Source organism: Girardinichthys multiradiatus, chromosome 6, assembly GCF_021462225.1.
Source record: "Girardinichthys multiradiatus isolate DD_20200921_A chromosome 6, DD_fGirMul_XY1, whole genome shotgun sequence".
Taxonomy (NCBI): domain Eukaryota; kingdom Metazoa; phylum Chordata; class Actinopteri; order Cyprinodontiformes; family Goodeidae; genus Girardinichthys; species Girardinichthys multiradiatus.
The window spans coordinates 13606865-13619904 of NC_061799.1; positions in this window are offsets into that span (position 1 = coordinate 13606865).

The following is a 13040-nucleotide window of genomic DNA, read 5'->3' on the forward strand; positions in this document are numbered from 1 at the left end:
ATGTTGGTGTGTGTGCCATGCTGTAGCTCTGCTTCTCACTCCACACACTCCGTTGTGTTTGTACCACCGATAAGACATCGGAGAGAGTTTTTATTAACTGTGTTGCTAAATTCCAGTCAAAGGGGAAGTGCTTCCAGAAACTGTGATTAGGATGGCGTGAAAAGAATCACAAGGAGATGATTTGCAGCCAAAAACAACACTGGCTCTACAGACACACAGAAATAAGGAGCAGGGTTTCACTTTGAGGGGGCATTCACGCTGCTGGCCCGGTTCAGGGATCGGTCCAGGTATCGGAAAAAGTGAGAGAATTCACACAAGACCAAACAATGTCATGCAGTTGTAATGGATTGTTGTGGGGGCAGTAATGCTCCAGTATTGTGCTGATCGAGAAGAAAAAAGCTCGAAGAAGAAAGTCCATCTCATTAAGGTTTCTGTTGCACACTTTGGTGTTCAAATGTGTGCCTGCAGCTCTTTACCACTCCATGTAGCCCCACAAGCCATACAATTAGAAAACACAGTGGACCAACACCAGTAGATGACATGGCACCCCAAACCATCACTGACTGTGGAAACTTCACACTGGACTTAAGGTAATGTGGATTATGTGCCTCTCCACTCTTTTTCCAGACTCTGGGACCTTAATTTCCAAATGAAATGTAGAATTTGTTTTCATATGAAAACAGGACTTTGAAAAATTGATGCACCAACTCCAGCCTCAGTCCACTCCGCGTGAAGCTCCCCAAAATTCATTTTTTGGATTTTACTTGACAATCCTGTCAAAGCTGCAACTCTCCCTGTTGCTGGTACATCTTTTCCTACACCACTTCTTCCTTCCACTCAATTTTCTGTTAATACAGGTCCTTCTCAAAATATTAGCATATTGTGATAAAGTTCATTATTTTCCATAATGTCATGATGAAAATTTAACATTCATATATTTTAGATTCATTGCACACTAACTGAAATATTTCAGGTCTTTTATTGTCTTAATACGGATGATTTTGGCATACAGCTCATGAAAACCCAAAATTCCTATCTCACAAAATTAGCATATTTCATCCGACCAATAAAAGAAAAGTGTTTTTAATACAAAAAACGTCAACCTTCAAATAATCATGTACGGTTATGCACTCAATACTTGGTCGGGAATCCTTTGGCAGAAATGACTGCTTCAATGCGGCGTGGCATGGAGGCAATCAGCCTGTGGCACTGCTGAGGTCTTATGGAGGCCCAGGATGCTTCGATAGCGGCCTTTAGCTCATCCAGAGTGTTGGGTCTTGAGTCTCTCAACGTTCTCTTCACAATATCCCACAGATTCTCTATGGGGTTCAGGTCAGGAGAGTTGGCAGGCCAATTGAGCACAGTGATACCATGGTCAGTAAACCATTTACCAATGGTTTTGGCACTGTGAGCAGGTGCCAGGTCATGCTGAAAAATGAAATCTTCATCTCCATAAAGCTTTTCAGCAGATGGAAGCATGAAGTGCTCCAAAATCTCCTGATAGCTAGCTGCATTGACCCTGCCCTTGATAAAACACAGTGGACCAACACCAGCAGCTGACACGGCACCCCGGACCATCTCTGACTGTGGGTACTTGACACTGGACTTCTGGCATTTTGGCATTTCCTTCTCCCCAGTCTTCCTCCAGACTCTGGCACCTTGATTTCTGAATGACATGCAGAATTTGCTTTCATCCGAAAAAAGTACTTTGGACCACTGAGCAACAGTCCAGTGCTGCTTCTCTGTAGCCCAGGTCTGGGGAATGCGGCACCTGTAGCCCATTTCCTGCACACACCTGTGCACGGTGGCTCTGGATGTTTCTACTCCAGACTCAGTCCACTGCTTCCGCAGGTCCCCCAAGGTCTGGAATCGGCCCTTCTCCACAATCTTCCTCAGGGTCCGGTCACCTCTTCTCATTGTGCAGCGTTTTCTGCCACACTTTTTCCTTCCCACAGACTTCCCACTGAGGTGCCTTGATACAGCACTCTGGGAACTGCCTATTCGTTCAGAAATTTCTTTCTGTGTCTTACCCTCTTGCTTGAGGGTGTCAATAGTGGCCTTCTGGACAGCAGTCAGGTCGGCAGTCTTACCCATGATTGGGGTTTTGAGTGATGAACCAGGCTGGGAGTTTTAAAGGCCCCAGGAATCTTTTGCAGGTGTTTAGAGTTAACTCGTTGATTCAGATGATTAGGTTCATAGCTCGTTTAGAGACCTTTTTAATGATATGCTAATTTTGTGAGATAGGAATTTTGGGTTTTCATGAGCTGTATGCCAAAATCATCCGTATTAAGACAATAAAAGACCTGAAATATTTCAGTTAGTGTGCAATGAATCTAAAATATATGAATGTTAAATTTTCATCATGACATTATGGAAAATAATGAACTTTATCACAATATGCTAATATTTTGAGAAGGACCAGTATGTGTGGATACAGAACTCTGTAAACAACCAGCTTCTTCAGCAATGACCTTTTGTGGCTTACCCTCCTTGTGAAGGGTGTCAGTGGCTGTGTTTTGGACATTAGTCAAGTCAGCAGTCTTCCCTATGATTGTGTAGTCTATGACCCAGAGTGAGACTTTTTAAAGGCTCAGGAAACCTTTGCAGGTGTTTTTAGTTAATTAGCTGATTAAGATGAGATACCATGAGTGTTTAATAATGAACTTTTTCACAGTATTCTAATTTCTGAGACACTGAATTTTGGGATTTTATTATCTGTAAGCCATAATCATCAAAATTACAAGAAACAAATGCTTGAAATATATTACTCATATATTGTATTGATTTATGATAGAGCCATCAAACAGAAACTTATTTTAAGCTGCTCTTCCTCTTCCTCTGGGGATTTATATTTGATGGTCAACACATGTTTAAAGAAAATATGTTAACAAAGTGGGTTTATGAACTAAATAAAAAGTTGTGGAATGTTTTGGATGTTAGAAAAATGTGTTGGCATCCTGTATATTTTTAATTATGTTGGTACTGGCATTATAGTGGATTTATTTCTATTGAATGACCACAGAGCAAAAAGTACTCACCTTTCCCATCTTCACATGTTTAATTTCCCATTCTGAGGATTTTCTTCATGAATTATTAGTGCTGATAAGGCTTTTTTAGGTCATTCCACGTGGTTCTTCTGTCATTATTGTGCTCTGGGACTGCCAATGAGCTTCACAGCAGGGGTTAAAACACCTGTACAGCCCTTTTCCTGAGGCCTCACCCACCATAAAATCACACTCATTATTTGTGGAAGCTGTGCTTCTCAAATTACTGATAAGTACTTAGGATATTACTGCACTGTTAAAACATTTAGTAAAATGCAAACAATGCTAGTTCGTTTAGACTTAGACTTGACAAAGGGAAGGGAACTAGGTTAGGCTTACCCCATGGGGTTCTACAGTGGATAGGAAGAGGAGTGTAGCTTGTAGCTGTATGTGAACACTTTTTTTCTTTGGTCTGCCTTGTTTTTCATGCAGTGCTTTGTGAAAGTATTTATACACCATTTTTTCACATTTTGATGTTACAGCTACAAACCTTAATGTAATTTATTTGAATCTTATGTATTTTATCACGTCATTGAAATTACAGGTCCAAACTGTGTTGTTTACAGTCTCCATCAGCTTTTTACATCTTCAGACTCAAATTTGAAACAGATTTTGAAAGTTATGATTTACTAGGTTAATTAGTTTTAATTAGTTTTCTATATTTAAAAATTCACAAATAAGATCATCAACGTGAGAAGCTCATGTCTGTACTGTATATGTTTCAGATCTTGTGTAACACGTACATCACCTGAATCAAAAAAGGTAGAATTTTTTCAAAGTGTGCAACAGTTTTGGCAATCTATTTCATTTCATATCCATTACTGGTTTCACTTTACAGTTTTAAAATAAAGTGCATTTTTGTCAAAATTATTTACGCAAAAATATTAACATTAATACAAATAATTATCATCACTGACATTAAATAAGATAAAAGTTTCCTGTTTTAGGTCAGTTAGGAAGACCAAATTTTTTTACATTTGCTAAATGCCTGAATAATGAAAACATCTTGTTTTTGCTGTTTTGTATAATTCTTTTAAATTCAGAGGTTTATATGCATTGCCGTAGTCGAACTGAATGATTCAGGTAACCTTCCACAAGCTTCTCACAATAGTTTTCTAAAATGTTGATCCATTCCTTCTGACAGAACTGGTGTAACTAGTGTTAGGTATTTAGGCCACCTTGCTCACACACAGCTTTTTAGCTCTGCCAATCCCCTCTGCAACAAAACACCCACCCACCATGATGCTTCCACCCCCATACATCACAGTTGAGATGGTGTTCTCAGTCATGCAAGCTTCTTCCTTTTTCCAAATACAATGATGTCATTATTGCCAAAATACTTAAATGTCATCAGACCACAGGACATGTCTCCAAATGTCCCTGTGTGCATTTGGAAACTGTAATCTGGCCTTTCATGTTGCTTTTTGAGAAATGGCTTATTCCTCCTTCAGTGGCCTCACAGCCCATATGGTGCAGAACTGGTTTTAATGAGCACTCTTATCAGCTTCAGCCAGCATCTTCACAAGATCTATTGCTTTCGTTCTGGGGTTGATACACCAAAACACATTTATCTCTGGGACACAGAACCCATCTCCTTCCTAAATGGTCTGGTGGCTGAACATTTTCATCGGGTTTATATTTGCCTGTAACTATTAGAACAGAAAAACGGTGTGTCTCCATTTAACTCAAATGTTGAAAATTATCCTGTGAGAAACTTACGATAATTAACACGGCTTTCTCAAAATTTAATGTATATAGAAATCTTGGTTTATGGAAACCTCCCAAAATTAAAATCTCTCAAGATTTCTCTCTTTCATCATTTTGGCATTTAACAAATACAACGGATTTTGGTCATCCTAACAGACCTAAAACAGGAAAGATTTAGTCAGATTAATGTTATACTGCAATGGCGTCTATTTACAATATGTACAGGGGTTGGACAATGAAACTGAAACACCTGTCATTTTAGTGTGGGAGGTTTCATGGCTAAATTGGACCAGCCTGGTAGCCAGTCTTCATTGATTGCACATTGCACCAGTAAGAGCAGAGTGTGAAGGTTCAATTAGCAGGGTAAGAGCACAGTTTTGCTCAAAATATTGAAATGCACACAACATTATGGGTGACATACCAGAGTTCAAAAGAGGACAAATTGTTGGTGCACGTCTTGCTGGAGCATCTGTGACCAAGACAGCAAGTCTTTGTGATGTATCAAGAGCCACGGTATCCAGGGTAATGTCAGCATACCACCAAGAAGGACTAACCACATCCAACAGGATTAACTGTGGACACAAGAGGAAGTTGTCTGATAGGGATGTTCGGGTGCTAACCCGGATTGTATCCAAAAAACATAAAACCACGGCTGCCCACATCACGGAAGAATTAAATGTGCACCTCAACTCTCCTGTTTCCACCAGAACTGTCCGTCGGGAGCTCCACAGGGTCAATATACATGGCCGGGCTGCTATAGCCAAACCTTTGGTCACTCATGCCAATGCCAAACGTCGGTTTCAATGTTGCAAGGAGCACAAATCTTGGGATGTGGGCAATGTGAAACATGTATTGTTCTCTGATGAGTCAACCTTTGCTGTTTTCCCCACATCCGGGAGAGTTACGGTGTGGAGAAGCCCCAAAGAAGCGTACCACCCAGACTGTAGCATGCCCAGAGTGAAGCATGGGGGTGGATCAGTGATGGTTTGGGCTGCCATATCATGGCATTCCCTTGGCCCAATACTTGTGTTAGATCACTGCCAAGGACTACCGAACCATTCTTGAGGACCATGCGCATCCAGTGGTTCAAATATTGTATCCTGAAGGTGGTGCCGTGTATCAGGATGACAATGCACCAATACACACAGCAAGACTGGTGAAAGATTGGTTTGATGAACATGGTGAAAGTGAAGTTGAACATCTCCCATGGCCTGCACAGTCACCAGATCTAAATATTATTGAGCCACTTTGGGGTGTTTTGGAGGAGCGAGTCAGGAAACGTTTTCCTCCACCAGTATCACCTAGTGACCTGGTCACTATCCTGCAAGAAGAATGGCTTAAAATCCCTCTGACCACTGTGCAGGACTTGTATATGTCATACCCAAAACGAATTGACGCTGTATTGGCCACAAAAGGAGGCCCTACACCATACTAATAAATTAATGTGGTCTAAAACCAGTTGTTTCAGTTTCATTGTCCAACCTCTGTATATATCTTGTTTCAAATATGTATAATACGGATGGGAATTAATTAATTAAAATAAAGGAGTTCTAAAAGCAGCATAAAAACATTTCTAAAATAGATTTCATGTTAGTGTGTTCATGGCTGCATGTGCATGAAAACACTCAGCTCCTCTGGCATCCATCGCTCACCTGCTGCCCTACCAGTCTCACACTTTGGAATGCCTGCTGCCATTTAAGCTCAATTACTACCTGCTGCTGCCCTATTCTTCTTGTCCTCTATTGCCTGGGGTTCATATTGGATAAAAGCCGTAAAGCTCTGCGTTTCACGGGGCAGGGTTGGGTGTAATTGAAAGGAGGCAGGCACCTCATTCCCGGCACTGTGGGGGGCTACAATCACAGGCTTGCCCTAGCCTTTAGGCCACTCCACCAGGCGCTAAAGAGGGTCTAAACAGGGCACCGCAGGGGTTGATATCAAACACCGACAGAGTCCTGGGATAACAGCAAATAACAACACAGAGGAGCAAAGTCACACACACAGTCGGGATGTCTGTCAGAACGTGTTTATTACAGTAAAGTGTTGGAGTTAATAGAAAGAAGAAATCACATCATTTGCAATTATAAAGGAAAAATCTTGACTTGTCTATCAAATTCCAATTTCTTATATTCACACTAAAACTGTTATACTACAGCTGCCAGAAAAGAAGCAATAAAATGTTCGCTTCTTTTCACTGCTAGATTTGGCAGCTATTGTAGTCGGTTTAAATTATCTTACCAATAAAAGAACTGAACATGTGCCATACATTTGTATTAGGTTCACATAATAGAACCACCTTTTGGTTTACAGCTTGAAGTCTTTTGGAGTATGTCTCTACTGACTTTATACATATGAAAAACACTTTTTTTTTTGCTAATAACTCTTTGCTAAAACATCTCAAGGTCAGATTAGATGGGGAGCATCTGTGAAAATTCATTTTCAATTTGTGTAACAATTACAATATACAATTGGATTTAGGTCTGAACGGTGAATTAGCCATCCCACAAAATGAATAGGCTTCAATCTAAATTATTCCACTAAAGCTATGGCTTTATGTTTAGGGTTGCAGCCCTGCTGGAAAGTGATTGAAATGTGACCTGAAAAAAATTTGAAAAATCTAGTGAGTCATGTGTCATTTTGATAGGCCACCTCCAGGTGAGAACTCAGTAGCTGTAACATAGCTACATCATAAAGGAGAATTATCATAAAATTGTTCTTGTTTTGACCAAATTTGATGAAAACACATTTTATTACTATTAATGGGTTTGGGCCATTTAAATTTACATATTGCAATCCTGAAATGTTCCAGAACTTTTTTAAACGGGAATAATGTTAAAATACAGATGTTAACCTCTGAACATGCCACTGATTGTTCAGAAAGTCGGCTGGTAAAATATTTGTAAGATTACCAAATGGGGTAATTAGAATTTATACACTTCAGACCTCTTTTCATTTTTTTCACAAAACAGCAAAAAGTAACACAAAGCACGTCCTTTAAACAAAATCATTTTCAAATTTAAACCTTACTGTTAACTTTTTTATTCTTTTTATCATCTTCTTATTAATAAAAACTAATTTAAAGAAAAGAATGACCCGGCCACTGAAAATGAAATGCAGTCATATTTAATTAAATAGAATGTGCGTTAGGATGACACTTGTTTATCACATTAAAAGTACCTTTTTTTAAATAAAAATCTTTAAGCAGATATTAATCATATTTTTTATTTCACATTTAATTATCAAAATGTGTTTTTTATTGGTTCGATGTAATATTCTTAGTGGAAACTAACCAAACTATATGCCATCCAGGCCAAAATCATCAAGTTCAAAATACTGAGAACCAAAACCCCTGTGTGTTTATTTTGCATTTATGTGGGCCATAAGGGAGAATTTTGGGTAAATGCACGAATTTGTTAAATTTAAAGTATGTGGAGTTAATAAAAATTTGATTTTTTTAAATGAAGAAATGACTACATTAACTATAAGATAAACACAAGAAACTCTTGTTGAGATGAGGAGAGTTTTGCAGGCAAGGGATCTGTTAATCATTGCAGATCTAAAACATAAAAAGCATAAGAAGGCAGCCTTCGCCCATCCTTTACTAAAAGGAAAGCATACAATGTAAATAAATGTTTTTGGGATGATTGGTTTTACTTATTTTCTTCATTTATAATTTATTTATTTATTTGCTTATTCTCTAAGTGGGACATGAGTTTTGTCTGAGTTCCCAAATGCTCGTTGTATTCAGCCAAGTTAACCAAGTTAACTTCTTTTAAGTAAAGGTTACTGGGTGTCTGTGTTCGTATTTATAATAAAAAAAAGAATGTGAGCAAAAAAATTGGTTAATAAATGTTTAAATAATGTTAGGGGTCCTTTTAGTTGCTTTTCTCTCTGCATTTGTGTTGTGGTAGTATGAAAATGACAGAGATAATTTTTAGTGCATGATATATTTGTATCTCCATTTATTCAACTGGTGGTCATGGTGAACAGAGACACAGATAATGCAGCCGCATTATATTTACATTTTTGGTTTACATTAAAAATTTAAATATTTATGACTGTTAAAATATTACTGTTATTGTGTATTCTGAAAATTGAATCCCAACAGATCACAAACACTATAATGCAACACCAAACCTATCATCATTTAACAGAGGATAAAAACTTTCACAAATGTTCCTAGAAGAACTCTGCATGCCTAGGTGCTGGTTTTGATACAGCTGTAAATTGCTGAAATTCAATAAGGTTAGGTGACTAAATATTTTTGCAATATAGGTTATGCTAAACATTCTCACTTTACACTAAAGAGTTGTGAGTAAAGTCAATTATTCATAAAGTAGAAGAGTAATATTTAAAACAGTGTTATACACTGAGTATATATTTTCTTGCCAAATTTAATTTTCTTGTTAAAAAAGTCTTACTGGACAAAATTAGGTTGCTGCACTTATTTTGCTGTTATGATATGGCAGCTGAATTAAAGAAATACAAAACTTTTTTTTTGGACTCAATTATGTAGTTTTTAGCACTGTTGCCTAGCAGCAAGAAAGGTTTTAGTGCCAATCTTAGCAAGATATGTTTTTGTGGCATTTACATGTTCTCTCTAGGTACACCAGCTTTCTCAGACAGTACAAAACATTCATGTTAGGTTTGCTGGCCACTCTAAATTGACCATTAGTTGTAAAGAACACATATCAGCATCATATGATGCTTGTCAAAAGTACAACTTTGTTATTTTTAACAACCCACAACACATTTTTCTGTTCAGTGGTTGATGCTTGATGGAATGGCTCCCAATGGTACTTGTAGGACCTATTCTTGTCATGGTTTCCGGTTGTGAATGACCAAAGTGGCAATAGGACATAGGCAGGTGGATAAAAGAAAGCCTATGGTCTGGTAGTCAGAAAGAATGAAACAAAATAAACAGGACAACGTTTCATTGTTTAATGTATTAAGTGATCCACTTGCAGATCTGGAGCTGCATGTTGCAGACCCATGATCTAGCAGATGAAAACTGTGATCCTATCTCAATATGGCTGAAGCTATAAAAGTGCAACACCTTGATTGTTAATTGTTAAAGTAAAACTGTAAAGGTAAAAAATTAAATAGGTCCCTTGGACCAATCAGTAATGGTTTCTGTTCCAGCACAGTACAAGGGCCATAACAGGAGCCAGGACCAGTTCTACAGGGGCACTGGCCCCTGTTGGCCCCTGTCTAGAACTGTCCATGAACCAGCTGTGGAGTTGGAACATAAATCAGGTCCACCTGGACACCCTTGTTGGAGAACTCAGGGACAGGAAAACAAGGCGAGTCCACCTGGACACCCTTGTCGGAGACATTGGAACTGAAGCTTGGCGGCAGCTACGTGCAAGCTCTTGTCCTTGGAAGCAGCAAGGAGCAGGCTTAGACCCTCAGGAGCAGCGTGAAGCAGGCTCTGGGACCATGAGGTGCCGTGGAACAGGCTCTCCGACCTTGAGTTGACTTGAAGCAGTAGAGGTGTTTACTAGAGGCCATGGAGAAGGAGTGAAAGCATCCTGGCCACAATGTCCATGTCTGGAACTAATGTGCTGTGTTTGACCGAGTGGCGTCCTGGGACCTAGGACCCACCTGACTGGCGCACCAGTGTACAGCAATGGGTCTGGCGTTCCCAGGCCAAGACGATGGCCTGCTCTGACGAAGACAGAGAGCAGTTGTAGCTGCTATGAATCAGAAAAAGGCGGACCCAAGATTCAGCCAGACACAGTACTGAAAGTTTAAAAGGTTTATTCAGCCACAGGAAAACGTCACACAGGTAACACTCCTCACAGCTTCCAGGAATCACTGAGGCAGAAAGAGGGATTAGTGACTTGTAGTCTCTCCAGATTTTGCAGGGACCAGAAAAGCCACTAACCTGCTTTTGTCTTGCGTGGAACTTGAAACCCAGAGGGGAAACCTCTGTGGGCGGCAGGCGGTGATCTCCACAGCACAGGTAAGAAGTGACTCCAGGCTGAATAATCCGAGGGCTAGGCTGGCTCAATAATCCAAGGACAGAAACAGGGTCAACGATCGGAACAAGAGGTGTCAGGCAAGGGGCAGGCAGAGGCATTAACCAGATGCAGGAAACAAGGTTGACAACCAGAATCCAAATAGTCCGACAGGGAGCAGGCAGAGGCATAAATCCAAAAGGCAAGGCAAGGTCAAGAACAATGATCAGACAGGAAGGAACGCTGGATATCTACTCACACAATGGTTTTCAAAAATCTGCCACCGTCTGCTTGTCAGAGTCAGTATATATCAGGGAAGACACAGGTGCTTTGCATTCCACAGATTGCACTACACTGCAGCAGCCACCAGGTGCATCTTACCTGCTGATTGCAGCCAGGGAGACAGGGTAGAGCAGATGTGCCAGAATCATAACAGTAGCCTCACGAGCCACTTCCAGGTGATGGCCCCAGAGCTCAAGCTTCTAAACTTCATCATCAGGCCGGTGCATATTATTCTTCAGCTGGCCTCAGAAGTACTTAAAAACAGTGGTAATTTCCAAGTCTGTTGCCTGGTCCTTCTTCTGATTGGGTTCTTCTGTCATGGTTTGGGGTTGTGAGGGACCAACGCTGCAACAGAACATCGGCAGGCTCATGGCAGATGGATATATTTTAATGAACGTAATGATGAACTTACAGACAGGGAGAAAATACAGGAATCAGGTAGATGGCAACGGAGAACACAACAATAAAGGGACAGAAAACAGGAACGTAAATACAACTTAGGTGAAAAGAACTACATGACAAACAGGTGTGTGCAATTAACAAAACACAAACAGGTGCAGCTCATGACAGTTGTGTTCAAAAGTGCCGAATCTTCTGATAAAATTTTCCACAGCCAAAGACCAGTAATCTGTTCTTGCTTGAGTTACTGTAACACCACACATACAATGTGTGTAAAACGTGGAAAATGATGGAACACTGTGACACTCCGGATGTGAATTCCCGTTAAGTGTATGGTTATCTGTCTCTGTGTTACTGTGATGAAATAGTGACTGTTTCTAGGTGTACCTGCTTCTTACTGTTCAATATTTGACCCAGGACTGGGTTAGTGAAACAACCCAACTTGGATTGTTTTTAACCAAACAGTTTTCAAAATACACATGCTAATTTCTGAGCTACAAATTTAAGAAATGTTTTTTATATAAATATACACACGAATAATTTGGGAATTTTGACAAGTGTAGTTAAAGCTATCAAAATTTTATTTTTGCTTTATGAAAATGAGCAAAGTGGAATAAGAAGGAACTTTAAAATCTTTTCCCAACAGTCAGCAAAGACAGACACTTTCCCAACATGAAAGTGATAATGGTCTGCTGTACATTTAGCTTCCCGGACCAGAATTGCAAGCCTCAGATCCAGTAAACACACACACACACAGACAAATCCGGGTTTTACTATCCTTATGAGGACTTTTCAGTTACTTCCATTGACTTCCATTCATTTTCCTTGATTTTTAGTGCCTAACCCTGACCCTAACACTACCCCTAATCCTAACCAGTTAATACCTAACCCTAACCCTAACAATAACTCAATTCATACCCTAGTCCTAAACCTAACCCCTGTCCCAAGAACGGAATTTGAAAAAGTGAGGACCAGAAAAATGTCCTCACTTTGTCAAAATGTCCTCACTTTGCGATAAAAATATGAAAAATGGTTCTCAGCAACAAGTACAAGAACACACCCACACACACATGATCCAGTAAACACACACACAAACAAACGTTACACCTGACCTGTATGCATGGCTTGAAGGGTTTCCAATAACACAACTAAAGCTTAAACCTGTCCCTTCGCAATCGATGAGAAATAACTCAACTTTTTTTGCACACCCAAACATAACAAAGATGTTATGATTCAGGAGATGTTAGCCAACTTGTCTTGAACAACAAAGACCAGTTCTAAATCAACAGCAAATATATGCAGTAATCTCTCATGTGGGGATCCTGCACGTGTTAATAGAAGAGCTAAAATAAGACTAAGGACTTGAGAAAGAATGTAAAGTAAGTATTGTGTCAATAATGGGGTGCAGAGCTGTCTTTGTGTGTATTTAGCAGAGTTTGTCCAATTGTGACTGTGTTCGAGAATATGCCTGGGCGTGCAGTTGGGCATTTTCATTAAGTTACATTTTATTTCTAGGTGTGCTCTTGTTTGTGAGAGTTTATGTCTGCATTAAAATGGAGTGTCCAATATTCATCAGTTTGTGCTATGCATGTGTTCTAGCTGCTGTTTTATTTTCCTGATTTTGCAGTGCATCTAATTTTTGAATGATTTT